Source organism: Sapajus apella, unplaced genomic scaffold, assembly GCF_009761245.1.
Source record: "Sapajus apella isolate SASKATOON/1434 unplaced genomic scaffold, GSC_monkey_1.0 scaffold31, whole genome shotgun sequence".
In the NCBI taxonomy this organism is placed as follows: domain Eukaryota; kingdom Metazoa; phylum Chordata; class Mammalia; order Primates; family Cebidae; genus Sapajus; species Sapajus apella.
In genome coordinates this window covers 2,536,194-2,547,834 of record NW_022436971.1, presented here as the reverse complement: position 1 = coordinate 2,547,834, position 11,641 = coordinate 2,536,194, and the positions used below count along the sequence as shown (strand labels likewise).

General features: G+C 50.0%; 1 protein-coding gene across 1 annotated transcript in view; it reads left to right on the top strand.

Moving 5' to 3' along the window:
• Positions 1 to 3,578: 3,578 nt before the first annotated feature.
• KLHL29 (kelch like family member 29) overlaps positions 3,579 to 11,641 on the top strand; it is a 318,875-nt gene continuing 310,812 nt past the window's right edge. Inside the window, exon 1 of the mRNA XM_032293996.1 lies at positions 3,579 to 4,209. The gene's annotated coding sequence lies outside the window, so the exon portion shown is untranslated. The remainder of the gene's footprint in view (positions 4,210 to 11,641) is intronic.

Here is an 11,641-nt window from a genome sequence, read left to right as displayed (position 1 = left end):
CCTGCTCTGTTTACTCCCACTGTGCTCCTGGCAACAGCTGTCCTGCCAAACACGAGGGTTTCTGATGAGGCTTCCACTCTTCCAAGTGACCTGCCTGTTCAGTAATCAAAGGGACCCCTGCCCTTCTCCTACATTAGTGCTCTCTGTGCTAAGACTGGTCTCCAGTTATGTGTCTGGGATAGAGACTTTTGCTGATAAAGGCAAAAATCAGCATCCACTGTTTGTACTCCAAGGGAAAAGCACTGGGCTAATGACAAAAGAAACTGCATTTGTGCATTTGGTATGGTAAAAAGAACAGAGGCTTTGGGACAACTGGGCTCAAATGACAGCACCATCACTTACTGTGTGATTGCAGGAGCTCATCCACCCTCTCCAGAACTCAGCTTTGGGGGCTGATAATACCAATTCCACAGGTTTCTGTGATGATTAACAAGATACCATGGGTAGAGTTCTTGGTACAATGCCTAACAAGTAGTAGCCATTGGGCAAATGGTCCTTTTGTTGTGGCTATTATTAGAAACACAAATAAGGACAGAAGCCCACCTTGGTCACTGTGGGTTTATGTGGTGCCCCAGGTGGTCCTGATGTGACTTCCTCTGGTTCTTCCTTAGGTGACAGTGGCCTTTCCAGTGCAAGTCCCATTCTGATTGACCACAAAGATAATGGTCTGTGATCTGAGAGGAGAATGGATGTTCTGGAGTGTTCCAGTCCACTTCCCTATGCACTGAGTCTGCTCCTTCACTACCCATCTGCTTGGAGTGTACACATTAGTCCTGATCCCAGTGCCCAGCTTGGGGCTCGGGGCAGGGAGGGTTAGCTTTGGAGTACACACCACCGAGCCGATCCTGTGCTTCACGGATAAATTTTTGACCATGGTGGAAGAGGTTCCTGGGCACAACACCTGGGTCCCATGAACCAAACAGAGAAATCCATGGCAATCAGGGGGCCCATCCCATGGACCATAGGGCAAAGAATGCCCCAGAAAAGATCCCAGACACCAGCAAGATCTATGTAGAGACAGAGAGGAGACCCTGACACAGCGCAAATCCAGTTTATGTTGCCAAGACACTACGTGTGCTGGGAGAGATCATGTGAGCAACAGCACTCCAGGTGAAATGGAGCTTAGGTGTAGGCCTGCACAGACCCTTCATGAATGGCCATGTCCACACTGAACAGCTCCCAGCAGGGCAGAACATCAATGACGAGGAAGGCCTTGGTACTGAACTCTGGAAATTCTTATTTGCATTCAGGCTCTGAGGGATAAAAGGAGGATGGGTGAGGACAGGGTAGACAAGCCCACTGGGAGTCTAATTCACACCGCTTTTCTCATTCTCCCTAACCAACTGGCTCCCCTGGAGAGCTCTTACCAAACTCCAGCCCTGAAGAATTTGCAGTGCTCCAGAACTAGCGCCCTTTGTGTACCACTGCCCGAGGAGGTCCTCCTCTGGACCAGGACTCAGCACAGCTCTCTTTTGTGATCATGCCAGCAAGGAAACTGGGAGCATCCTTTCTCCTTCATCTGGAGAGGCAGCTGAAGAAGGATTCTTGGAGTGCTTATTTTCTTCTTTCATTTGAGGATCACTCAAAATCATCTGTAAGACACTCTGAGCGCCTCGCATTCCCAGATCTTAACCTGTCCCAGGCCCTGCAAACCTTGGCCACGTTTCCGTAATGCCTGCAGCTGTCACATAGGACGCTACTCCAGAACGGCACGGCTGGGTGAACTTCTGCATGTTGACAGTCGGTGGATCCACGGAGATTATCTTAGAGGACAGCTTCCTACAGCGTGGATGAACAGACACATGCCTGTGGCTTTGTTCTCCTTCTCTTTGCATTGAGCTGACCTGTGTATCAATTTTAAATCCCAAGAAATCCCTCTTTTTTCCATTTTGCTACCTATTACTCTTCTATCACTTTTCAGTCACCATTTTAAGAACATAGTACTCAAACCAAAGCTATCAATCACCTTCGGGTGTTGTCTGAGGACCCTTGGGGAGCTGTTCTCCCCCTCACCCCACTCCCAATGGCAGCACCTCTGTCACCCTCATTTAAGGACACGCCAGTTTTCCTGGCTGTCTCCCTCATAAAGGGTGGCTTCCTCCCTGAAGTGCTTTGGTCTGTCCCCTCCCCTAAGCTCCAGGCTTCACACACACAAACTTCGTTGGATGTTTTTTTCAGGAAATGCAGTTACTCTGACACCAGTGGGCCATTTCCCCAGCGTCCTCATTCCGTTTCTGACAGTGCTCCTGCTACCCTCAGTAGATTATTATTATTTATTATTTATCAGCCACGACACTGTACTCTACTTCCTACAAGATATTAAAGAAGACACAATCCGTGCGCTGAGTTTACAGCCAAGGAGAGCAAAGGCCTGAATCAGACATCACAGCGGGGAGCCGAGAGGAAGGGATTTAGCCACTCAGTCCCCCCTGGCCCTGGCAGATGGGGGCAGGGACTGGCAAAGCCCTTCCCAGGCCAGCTCCTCCCAGCGGGGGCCCCCACAGCCAGCTCCCTGCATTACCCCACCACCCACCGCACCCTCTCCCCAATTTTTAGCTAGGCCTCAGGCCTCAGGCCTTTACCTGGGGGAGAGAAGGGAGGGTGAAGGATGAGGATGGGGTCCTCAAGCCTTTACAGTCAGGCAGGGATGGAGGAGGGGGGCGAATACAGACATTTCCTCTGAAACTCAAAACCAGGTGAAGGGGAGGTAGGGGATGAGAGAGAGGTCAGGGAATAAAAACCAGATCAGGAGAGCGGTCAGGGGTGGGGAGGACTGTGCCCAGAGTGAAATATTCTGGCATAATGGAAAAGCCCTCACTGGGAGTCGCACAGGCCTCCGGCCAAATCCCCTCTTTGAGGGTTAGCAGTTAGGGTCTGCGTAGACAGTGTGAGAGCGAGCGAGCGAGCTGTGGTGGGGGTGGGGAGTCGGTGTCGACACCAAAGGCCGGTCGGGCTGTTAAACCGAGAAGGCTGCGTGGATTCCTAAGGGTCAGAGTGAATAGAAAAGTTCGCGCGCCTCGAGGAGAGGCAGGGCTGTCTCAGAGGGCTGGAGGACACGACGTGCACGGCTAAACCTGGTCCTTCAGTGTGTGGATAATTCCTGCTCCTTTCCAAGGCTGGAGTGTCACAGGGCGGAAGCTGAAAGACGATTGGACTTTTTCCTTCTCAAACTTTTCCGCCAGTTTCCTCAGGTGTTGGCAACAGAAGGGGAGCTCGGCTCGGTCCCGGTCCCCCAGCCCCTGGCCAGCAGCCCCAGAAGGCCGCGGCGGAGCAGCCTGTGCCACGCGCCGTACGTCTGCCGGGCGCGTCCGCGGAGCCAGGCAAGCCGGGGGCCACTGCGGGGGGCGGGGGAGGCGGACGAACTGACGGACGCACCCGCTAGCACTCCGCCCCGGACCGGGTGCGCGGCGGCCCGGGATCCCTCGGGCACAAGGAGCGGCGCACGGGGCCGGGCCGGGCAGGGCCGGGGGGCCCCGCCTCCCCCGCCCGCCACCCCCGCCCACTCGGGTGCCCGTGATTGGCTCCGCCCGCCCCTGGCTGCGCGCCGAAGCCCGCCTCCCTCGCAGCTAAAGCAGACGGTACCCGGAGCGGAGCGAGCCAGAAGGGAGCATGGTCCCCGCGCCGCGGCCGCGCCAGCCCCCGCGCCGCCGCCGCCGTCCCCGCCACAGCGGATCTCGCCGCAGCTCCAGCTCCAGCCCCAGCCCCAGCCCCGGCCCCGGCTCCGCAGCGCCCGTCCGCAGTCCCGGCGGCTGCCGCGCCTGAGCGCAGCCCCCGCCCGGAGCCGGAGCCGCAAGCCCGGAGCCAGCCCCAGCCCCGCGGCCGCCGCGGCTGCGGGGAGAGGGCGGGGGCGATGCTGCCGGAGCCGCCGCCGCCGCCGCCGCCTCGATGAGAGCCGCGCTGCACCGCGCATAGCCGCACAGGCTGACAGGCAGAAGGACCGACTTCCCTCTCCCGGGCATCCTTCCTGGGCTGCCGGGAGGCGGCGGCGGCGGAGGAGGAGGAGGAGGAGGAGGAGGAACGCGGGGAGAAGGCGGAGAGCAGGAACGCGAGGAGGAGGAGGACCTGGATCCGCTTCCTCCGGCCAGGACCCGAGCGGCCCCAGCCACCGCTACCCGCCGGCGCCGTCCGCTCTCCATCAGCCCTCCTGCGCCCACCCGCGACCCCGGGCTCTCTGCGCGTCGGGCCGGGGCCGGAGCGGCGCGGCCGGAGGTAAGAGCCGGGCCGGGCTGGAGCGCCTCGGAGGCGGCGCCGGAGACCCAGGTCCTGGCCGCCGCCGCGCGGGGCCGGGCCGGGAGTGGGAGCGGTGCCGGAACCCGGAACGTTGGGCTCGGCTCCGGCGGCGGCGGCGGCGACGACAGGAGCCTCCCGCGTCTGGACTCTCAGGCTGCAGGAGCCCTTGCGCCTGCGCTGCTCCAGGGGGAAAAAAAGGGGGGAAAAACTTCCTGCCCCCGGGTGTGCATGCACCGGGGCTGCCGGGGGCCCTTGCCGCGGTGGTGGGAGGTGCTGGAGGCGAGTGTGACCCCCCAGCCGGGGCAGCCCCCCTGCTGGGCCTGGCGGCGCGTGCCCCTCTCCAGGCCACGTTCCCCTGAGCAGCCCAGGGCCCCGGCCGGGCAAGGGGCCTCGAGGCTCCGGAGGGCTGGCCCCCAGGGGCGGCCGCGCGCACTGCTCTTTGGGGAGGTGCGCGCCTCTGTGCGGCGAGAAGCTGGGGGTTCCTGCCCCTGGAGTCCTCTGATCCCGCATTTGGGGACTGGGTCTCTTCACTCAATCCCAAGTAACTTTCGAGGTAGAGGAGCTCGGAACCCGTCGGGAGGGAACCAGCACAGACCTTGTTGTGACACCCGCCCCCCCCCACACGCACACTTCCCTTGATACCTTGTGGGTGCCAGCGTGTTGGGGGGCGGCGCGGAAAGGGGAGCTCACGGGGATGACGAAGGGGCCAGGAGGTGGTGTGGGTGGGGAGGGTTGTTTATGTGTGGGACAGGGTGGACCCGCAATATGTAGTGTGCGAGTGTGAACGCGGGCCCCGATGTCCGCGGGGAGCTGAGGGCTCACGTCTCGGTCTCTGTGGCCTGGAGCGGGCTGAGAGTGCGAGGGTTATCTGCGGTCGCTGCGCGGGTGCCCGCGCTGTGCAGCGTCGGCCCCAGGCCGGGAGGGAGGGACGTGTTCGCCCGGGGCCGTAGTGCGGGGCTGGGAGCCGGGGTAGTCAGAGGCGGCTCCCAGGGCAGGTTGCCTCTGCGTTGGCTGGGGAAAGCAGGGACGCGCTGCCTGCCTGCGGCCAGCCGTCTCGGAGGAGGAGGTGGCGGCCGCGCACAAGTCTTGGATGCCTGGGTCCGCCCGCTGAGAAGCCAGTTGTCGTACCAGGGCTCTGGAACCAAGAGGCAGACGCGGTCCCTTGGCGGGCCCTCCTCGAGCGGGCCCCCAGGGATGCTGATGGGTGAGGAGCTGCCGCCACCACCGCAGCTGCCATCCCTGCCGCTCTGCAAACGTTCTCCCTCCCTACTGTGCTTGCGCCACGGCGTGCCCCGGGTGAATCGTGGACGCAGGTATTTATGTAGCATTAAGCGAGACCTCGGCGCTGGAGGGACCAGACCGCGGAGGACGCTGAGCTGCTGCTGCTGCCCGCGAAACTTCCACTTCGGCAGCTCAGCGGCATCCCGGTCCCGATGCTGCTGCAGGTTCCAGCCTCTCTCCAGTCCAGCAACGCCGGGATTCGGACTCCTCTTGCAGTGACAGATCTGTCCTGGTTACAGATGTATTCATCCTAGTTTCAGTCTCTTTAAAGTCACCTGTCTAGTCACTACAGAGTTTCTTCCTTGCCGTGTGATCTTATCACTAACAGCCCTGGGAGGGCAGGTTTAAGGAATTACTTCATTTTTGGATGAATGACAGCAGACTTAGCCCACCTCATTTCTGATTTTTTTTTTTTTTTAATGGAAGGAAGGTGTAGAGCTTTTAATTTTTTTGTGAGGGAGGAGAATGAACAATTTTATAGATTGTTCATTCTGACATTTAGAGAAAACATGTCCAGTATGCACAAATGAATACTTTAAAGGCTGGTTGGCATGCATGTTATCTGATTAGCCCATAGTCTAGGTGTTTATACAGGTATAGAGCTGTGGGCTACTGATGAATAGTCTCCGTCCCATACATTGAGCTGGAGTGCACTTGATTTATCACCCTGCTATAAATCAGGGATTTACTAGCACATGTGCCTTTAAACTCTATTTGAATTTAATGGCATTTAAATTGGTTTATGAGCTGATGCATCTAACCTATTTTAATAACTTTCTGCACAAACATAAACCATATTTGCCTATGATTAAGAAAAACATTTTTTTCCTCTTCAGTCTCTCCATTTCTAGTGCAGTTGTGGAAATGTATAGGTCTCCAACTTTCATTTGCAAGCAGCAATCCAAACGAAATACCTAGAGTTTTACTGAAATAAAATATCCTATGGTAGCCATGGTAACAAATAGATTAAGGGTTATTGGTTTTCATCTGAATGTGATGGGGGGTGGGGATCTAGTGTTATGTCTTTTTAATTATGTTTCTAATGAGTGGTGGTCATACTTCAAGTACTCAGCGTGGGAGACATGGGAAACTGAGAATTCAGGTTTGCTGAGAATTCAGGTTTGCAAGAGGTTTATTGAAACAAAGACTAGTCGAGCTCAGGAGAATGACTTCTGCTAACTGCAGCTCCTCATATCTAGGAACAAGTGGATAAAAACCTTTTTTTGTTTTTCAAGTAGATGAGAATTGAGTCAGTCCCTTTAAGACTGGAAAATGCATTTTACTTATAAACTATTACCAAAGGAACCTTTAAATCCAGCCTGTTTTCTAGGAATAAACATGTTGGGAGCGTGGCTGTTGGTGTGGATTGAGTGTCACCGTTGTTATCAACACCTGTCAGTTTAAGTGAGGCACATCATTAGTCTATTCAAATCTTGCCTATTTCAATATTCATGCATTTCCATGGTGATCCATTCATTTTTGTTTATTTAGTCAACCTTATAAATCTTTGGCATCAATTTTAGTTGTGCCATCTTTTTCTTTCTTTCTTTTATCAATTGATTTGACTACAAACCTAGATTCCTAAAGTATTTCCTTCTTTTTCCTGCTAGTTTCTAAAAGCCTACACTATTCCCAGCTACATACAGATATAAAAGGGTTGATTTTTTTAATTGACTCAAATAGCACCCCTAATACTAATGTCATTTTTTAGCATCTCATTTGATATATATGTGTACATGGTTTTGTTTTTTTTTTTCTTTCAGCAGGCTTACCATAAAGCTTTCTCACTTTTTGGCCAGGAGACATCAATTTAGTCCAGCAGAACTGACTAAAGTTTTTCCTTCTTTCCTTCCTTCCTTCCTTTTCCTTCCTTCCTTCCTTTTTTTCTTTCTTCTTCTCCTTTTTTTTTTTTTTTTTTTAAGCCCAGTACTGTTATGGTTTAGGGATTCTTTGTGTCATTCGTTGCATCTGGCTTGGAGAGACTTAACAACTATATTAGAGCAGGTCTGCCATAGGATCTTTTCTAGTAGTGGTCAAAGCCAGAAGCTTTCGGAACAGCAGAGGATTTTCCAAATGCAATGTATGTTTAGTCACAGCATATAGTGCCCCTAGGATCATAGTAACATTGTAAGTCCACTGAACAGGCAGTTTTACTTAAATGCGAGTGATGATTTTGCTCACCCGCTTTCAACTTAGCTTTCTAATGATGCAATCCCATGCTAATCGCAACCCTGTATATTTCAGAAATATCAAGGCAAGCATTAGCACACTCCTGACTTATTAGGATCAGGCAAAGTAATTGGAACACTTAAGTTCAAAGTCAGATGAAGAAATGGAATTATAACCAACTTTGTGATTCTATAATCAGTCAACTAAGTGCCTGCTTGGGGGTAGGAGGAGGAAGAAACATGAATAAGAAATCCAGCCCTTAGTTGTGCCGAATGAGGATAAACCAAGCCAGTTACTGTATAAAAGGACTGGAGGACAAGAAATGTATTAGTGGATGGGAGGAGCACTGGAGCCCAGCAAGTCAAGTCTGCAGTGAACCGTGGTTGCGCCACTGCACTAGGTGACAGAGCAAGACCCAGTCTCAAAAAAAAAAAAAAAAAAAAAAAAGGTGGTGGGGGAGATTATATTTGTAAACAGATAAATCATATGTTTCCCAGGCCTCTTAGTATCTTTCACTGTGCTATATACATATCCACGCAAATGTTTGTAAGTTGGTAGAATATATGTAGTTTGTGTAGAAGATAGTTTTTATTTCTCAAGTAATCTGGGGTCATCTCCTGCTATGCTAAAAAATGAGGTAGCGTGATCCCTGGAATGTACTTTCATCTGAAGTATATTTTACCTTAGAAAATGGTCTTAATTTTGGTTAACAAGGAAAGATGTCTCCAAATTATTTACCTGCACCTGAGATAAAAAATGCTGAGATCAGGACCACCCTGAAAGCAAACTCTGTGGTTCTTCCTATAACAGCCACAGACTCACTCTCCCACAGTACGAGGTCAGAAACGCAGCCTGTACTTTCTTCAAGGAGACCACTTGAAAACAGGAAAACCGCAGCTGCCGATTAAGATGAGGCAAGTCGATCACTGGAAGTAGCAACAGGATTCTTTGTGAAATCAATTTTATTGTTTGGGAGCACTTCCACCTTTAGGGTAGAAAGGGGACGAGTTCTCATTTTCCATGCGAGAGGGTATCTGCATGAAATTCAAGTAGTTCAGAGACTCTCGGCTGTGCGGCAGCAGATGATGACTCACAAGCTGGAACAAGAATGGCGAGCACGGCTGTGGCCGGGAATCCAGTGTGCGCAAAAAAGACAGCTTTCGGGACATTTACAGGCTGCCTTTGGCCTCACAGGTGTCTATTTTTATAATTGGTAGGTTTTTGACATTTAAAAATTTTTAAATCATTGACCATTTTGAGGAGATATATATATATATATATATATATATATACACACACACACATATATATATGTATATGTACACACATATATACAAATATATATTGTCACTTTCTTTCATTTTATGGTTTAAAAACACGTAAAATGTACAATCTTTACCATTTTTAACTGCATTTGTAGCATTCACATTGTTGTGCAAGCAAGCTCCGGAACCCTTCATCTTGCAGAACTGAAAGTCTATACCCATTAAACACCAGCTCCCCATTCCCACCTCCCTCAGCCCCTGGCAGGCAGCATTCTACTTTCTGCTTATATATTTAACTACTTTAGATCCCTCATGTAAGTGGAATCATCCACATTCGTCCTTTTGTGACTGGCTTGTTATACTTAGCATGATGTCTTCAAAGTTTATCACATCTCGTGGCATGGGACAGGATTTCCTTCCTTTTTAAGGTTGAATAATATTCCATTGCATGTGTAGACTGCATTTTGTTTATCCATTCATCTGCTGATGGAGATTTGGGTTGCTTCCATGTTTGAGCTCCTGGGAATAATGCTGCTGTGAATAGGAGTGTTAGACATCCTGCTTTCAGTGCTTCTGGGTCTATACCCAGAAGTGGAATTGCTGTTATTTTGATTTTTAACACTAACAAATTACATAGGTTTTCTATTGAAGAGACTTCGTGAGAATGCAGTCAAACAGAATATTATCCAATCAAGAATGCAGTAGACGTTACTGACATTTGTTCTTCCTTTTCTGTGCGTGCAAGTCCTCCCGAGCCTCTCTGATCTTGTGCTTTGCTTTGGGGGCTTGCCCTAGTTGCAATGATATTGCAGAGGGATTAGAAACATCAGCTTTTGTCTCCAGTGCCTCCTAGCTGTGTGACCTTGAAAAGATCCTGAATCTCACTCAGCCTCAGTTTTCATTTATGAAATTGGAAGGAGCAATAGTGGCTATCTAGGGCGGTTGTGAGGGTGAAAAGACAGAACCTCCGTAAACCCCCATCACAGCGGCCTGGGCAAGTACTCTAGGAAGAGGGCTTAGGAGAAATCGCTGTGGAAGAAGAGACAGGCAGCAACCCCTAGAGACCTCAGAAACCGTAGACGTCGATCCTGTTCAATTTCAATCATAAATGTTTTCATCGTATGCCAGGACGTGTATGTATATTGTATTCTGTGAGTCTGGCTATCAGTACTTATTATGAAAAGCATAAGCGATTTGCATCACAATTCCAATAGTTAAAAATACCCTTGAGTTGATTTGATGTGTGAACTTTTAATTCCATCTTTAGTATCATAATTTTAGAGTTGATGTGGATTTTTGAGGTCAGCTAATCTACCTATTATTCAATCACCAAACCTTTATTAAGCCCCAATAATATAATAATAATAGCTTCCAGTTATGGCTGCTCACTATATCCGAGTACTTTACATATATTATCTCTAATCCTCATATCAATGCTGCGAGGTAGGGATTATCCACATTTTACAAATGAAGATGAGGCTCAGAGGTAATCAACTGGCCCAAGGCCACAAACCTAGCCACGTTGTTCAGCTGGGTTTGAACACAGATCCCTCAGCTACCAGTCTGTCTATGTTTTCCTTTCTGCATACACACACCTATTCGCGTGTGCACATGTGCCTGCGTCTTTGTTTTTTCCCATGCGTCTGCACACTTCACACTGCCTATACCAGGTACTGTGTTGTCTATAGTAATGAACATTTTATGTAATATAAATCTACTGGAAGGAATTTGAGTTTAAACAACAATATTCAAGTCTGACCAACATTCATGATACTTTTTGGATTTTCCACTGCTGCTTCCATTTACTGTGGTTTCTGGAAAGTTAATGAGAAAAACTTTTAGGTGTTTGAATGGCATCTGTTTCCATCTTGAGCCAACGTAGTAAATAAATAGCAAATCCAATAATAAAAACAAGGTAGAAAGGGTTCAGGATTCATCCAGAAACACTAAATGCTGACCCGGGCTTGTTCATTTTTGCATACCATCGCATAGCCCAGCGGCTGGCACAAAACTCTTCAGTAAAAATGTTTGCCCAGAGAAGGTGTCAGATAACAGACATCAGAGCCTACTTTTTGGATTTTCTTTTCACTCCGTGGCTGTATAGTCACATGTTCATGGTTTGTGATTCTGTGGAATTTCTGATGCTGTCTATGGGCATACATCTATTAAATATGTTTATTGATGAATTCTAACGAATCTGGATGGAATCTTCTAGGATTTATGACTTGAGACTCTGAAGGCTAATTCTCTCTTGGAGCTTCGTCGTTGCAGTGACAACCTAGGTCTGTTTGGCACTTCTGAGCATCTGTGCAGCCTGTCCCCTCACTGGCTTTCCTTGTGGGGTGTTGTCCCACTCGGATTTTAAAATTTATGGTAGTGCACAAAAGCATCGTTTTAAGGAAAAAATGAAACACGTGGAAATCACAGAGACAGTTTGGGAAGGGCAAAACACTGTATTTTCCAACTTCTTCTGTTCTATTTTTATTCTTTATATTAGTTTTTTCTCGAGATGGGTGTGAATAGAGCCTGGAGCACACACCACAAAAATGTGTTTGCTCTGTTTTAACTCTTTCAACCCACGTTCAGCCAAGGAGGGCCTTCTTCGGTTTGAGATTCTCCTTGAGAAAGGGGTGGTTGCAGTGCCTGGGATCCGGACCATACAGGAAGTGCGGGCTGTGGGGAGGGCGGCCCGCCTG